Source organism: Rhinoraja longicauda, chromosome 27 (assembly GCF_053455715.1).
Source record: "Rhinoraja longicauda isolate Sanriku21f chromosome 27, sRhiLon1.1, whole genome shotgun sequence".
NCBI classification, from domain to species: Eukaryota; Metazoa; Chordata; class Chondrichthyes; order Rajiformes; family Arhynchobatidae; genus Rhinoraja; species Rhinoraja longicauda.
In genome coordinates this window covers 6,725,075-6,728,953 of record NC_135979.1, presented here as the reverse complement: position 1 = coordinate 6,728,953, position 3,879 = coordinate 6,725,075, and positions in this window count along the sequence as shown.

Sequence of the window (3,879 nt, the reverse complement as noted above, 5' to 3'; positions counted from 1 at the left end):
TCATCCATCGAAGCTCCAGCGAGTACAGGCCCAGTGCCATCAGACGCTCATCATAAGTTAACCCAGTCACCTCGAGGATCATTCTCGGAAACCTCCTCTGGACCCTCTCCAACGCCAGCACATCCTTCCTCCGATGTGGGGCCCAAAACTGATTGCAAGATTGCCCGATCCTTGGTTATCAGGAGCACTGAAGGCCTCCTCAGAACCAAGGTGGGCAGAAAATCAGGCACAATCTACCTGTACGACAGGCAAGACCTCGTCTGCCAACATTACTTTGTCAGCTCCCAAGCTAGACAACAGTTAATTACAGCAGGGACCAAATTCAGCAAAACGGTTTCATGGAAAATTCCGATCACCAGCTTATCACCTTATCTGACACAATTTGAGTAAAAGATCCATTGATTGAACCATCAATAACTTTCACAAATCTGCAAACTAAACCCCGGCAGAAATCAGTCATAAAAGACAGACAGCTTTTTAAAAGAAAACTCCGCTGTTGCTTACTTTCAGCTTGAAAGGTCTCTCCATTCTGGATCCAAGTACCTTTGCAAAGTTCGGGGGGGGGGAGGTCAAAAGAGCAGGGCCCTTTACAAACGTGTCAGCAGCCGGAAAGAGAGATGGATAGCGAGGAAGCCGTGAACTGCAGCTCAAGCGCTCCTAATGGGGTGGGCTCGACCTCTCCAAATAGCTCCGAGCACCACACTTGGAAGCGGTAGCCTGGCCTGACACGTCCCAATGGAGCTCTCTGGCCAAGTATTGCTGCAAAGAAAAATTCCACTTGAATGCAAAAACCAGGCCAAAGGTGGTGATACTTTACGACTAAAACAAACAAAGCCATTGATTGCTGTGGCTGTGAGAGGTGGATCCGTTTCAGAGGCGCGGGCGTGCCATTTGGATGCCATCTTTGTGAGTTGTTCTCAGCCCAGGCATGGGGTTTATCGGGACCCCAGCAAGACAGGGCAGCCGTCAGTGCCCGCGTCCATAAATTCACAACCCTGGCGAACTTGTAAAACTGCTTCTTAAAGAGATTTGCAACTCCTGGGCTTGTCACCCCCGCGCGACCAAAATAATTTGTCTTCCTGACCTTCCGTTTTGAAAAAAAAAAGACTTAATAATTTGAAAAACGTCGGCACTGCCGACCCCGTACTCTTTAAACCTGAGCTCCACGGAGACTTCAGGTGAAAGGTAAAGGTCACGACACATCACGGCCGCCCAACGAGAGGGGCGTTTTAATCTTGAAGGTGAGTGTGGGTTGCAGGAGATTTGCTCAGCTCGGCAAACTAGAAACTTGATTGCAAAGGACCTTGTTATAATTTCATTGCCGAGAAAATGTTTCTCCTCTCGGACCATCTGGAATACATTGCGCTCGGAAACAAGAAGTCAGCATTGGGAAACTTCATTTAGGCAGCTGTGGGATGAAACGGGAACCCACTGCCTTGATTCATTATCATCTCCCTCACATGTAACACCAATAAAAAGCGAGGCCATAGACTAAATGAGTTAAACCAGAGGACGTACGCTCGAGATCCATTCTGGGTACAATTAGAATCTGCTCTTCAGTTTCAGTTCAGTTTGTTGTCACGTGTACCGAGGTACAGTGAAAAGCTTTTTGCTTTGAAAAGCTTGCTTTTCACGAGCGCACGAGTGGGCCATTAGCGAAGGTTTCCTGCCTCAGTGCCCGGAGTACCACGTTTGCTCACAATATCGCTGACTCGGTGATAATGCGAGTGGTGACGAGGATGTAAAGAAACTTGAAGGGAGATGACCCAAGCTGAGTAGCTGGACAACGACAGGGCAGATGGAACAGGGTGAGGAAAGTGTGAAGCTGTCCATTTGGGTGGAGGAAAAAAAAAACCAGGATGGCTGAGTGTTTTCTTAAGTGACATGAAATTGGAAGAAATGATTCCAAAAAAACCTGGACGACCCTTATACACAAGTCACTGAAAGCTAAGATAGGCACAAAATGCTGGATTAACTCAACGGCTCAGGCAGCATCTCTGGAGAAAAGGAATAGGTGACATTTCGGGTCAAGGCCCTTCATCAGTCTCGACCTTAAAAAGTAATTTATTCTTTTTCTCCAGAGTTGCTGCCTGACCTGCTGAGTTACTCCAGTATTTTGTGTCTAAATCAGCAACAGCAGTTCCTTTTTACAGTCACTGAAAGCTAAAGTGCAGATCCAGTAGGCAATTAGGAAGTCTAAAGCTAGGGGCGATGATTAGAGGAGTAACGACCCATTGCGACAATAATGCAGGGCTTGGAATATCAAGTGCTATTTAGGTATTGTTGCTCCAAAACCTGGGTTACTTGCAAAAGAGGGAGTACAGCAAAGATTCACCGGACTGGTTCCTGGGTTTGCTGAATTCGTCCAGTGTCCTGTTTCCAGCTTCGTCCCATCAAAAGGGAGATGATCTCACGGAAAAGCAGAAGATTCCCAGAGGGCTGACGATTAGATAGAAACAGGGAGGATTCTTCCAGCTCAGGAGTCCGGTACCGAGGCGTTGGGGTCTTAGAATAAGGGGGACATCATTAAAGACGGAACTAAGGAAAAGTCTCTTCAATCATTGGAACCCCCCAGCCCAGAGCCAAGTGAAGATTCAGCTACTGAACTAGTACCAGCAAGTGGGCGCAGCGGTAGAGTTGTTGCCTTACAGAGCTTGCAGCGCCGGAGACCCGGGTTCGATCCCGACTACATGTGCTGACTGTACGGAGTTTGTACGTCCTCCCCGTGACCTGCGTGGGTTTTCTCCGAGACCTTCGGTTTCCTCCAACACTCCAAAGACGTGCAGGTATGTAGGTTAATTGGCTTGGCGTATGTGTAAATTGTCCATTGTGTGTGTAGGATAGTGTTAGTGTGTGGGGATCGCTGGGCGGCGCGGACTCGGTGAGCCGAAGGGCCTGTTTCCGCACAGTATCTCTAACAAAAAAAATGTTTTGAAAGTCTTATGTCATTCTTGGTCTCCGCTCTAATACTGACACCTCTGTATCTCTCTATTTCTGTCCACACCTTCCCTCTCTCTGCAACTCAAAACATATTTAATTACTGACTTTTCCTTCTCTGATGAACGGTGATCAAATGTTTCTCTCCCCAGCGATCTTGCTCAACCTTTTGAGTGCTTTCCGCATTTCATATTTTATATTCAACGCCGTCAGAAACAAAGCAGCAATCTGTTGATACAAGGAACTGCAGATAATGGTTTGCAAAAAGTTACAAGGAACTTCAGATACTAGATTACAAAGTTACAAAGGACTAGGGCGGCACAGTGGCACAGCAGTAGAGATGCTGTCTGACAGCACCAGAGACCTGGGTTTGATCCTGACTGCGAGCTTGTACGTTCTCCCCCTGACCGGCATAGGTTTTTGTCCGAGATCTTCGGTTTCCTCCCACACTCCAAAGATGTACAGGTTTGTAGGTTAATTGGCTTGGTAAATTGTCCCTAGTGTGTGTTGGATAGTGTTAGTGTGCGAGGATCGCTGGTTGGTGTGGACTTGGTGGGCCGAAGGGCCTGTTTACACGCTGCATCTCCAAACTAAACTAAAAAAACGAAACTAAACTGCAGATACCGGTTTACAAAAAGTTACAAGGAACTGCAGAATGAAATGCAGATAAGTAAGGGTGTCAAAGGTTATGGGGAGAAGGCAGGAGAATTAGGTTGAGAAGAAAAGATAGATCAGCCATGGTTCCAGAGTGGACTCAATGGACCAAATTGCCTAATTCAGCTCCAATGTGTTATGAACATGAACGTATGTTGGTTATCATATCATATATCATATATATACAGCCGGAAACAGGCCTTTTCGGCCCACCAAGTTCGTGCCGCCCAGCGATCCCCGTACATTAACACTATCCTACACCCACTAGGGACAATTTTTACATTTACC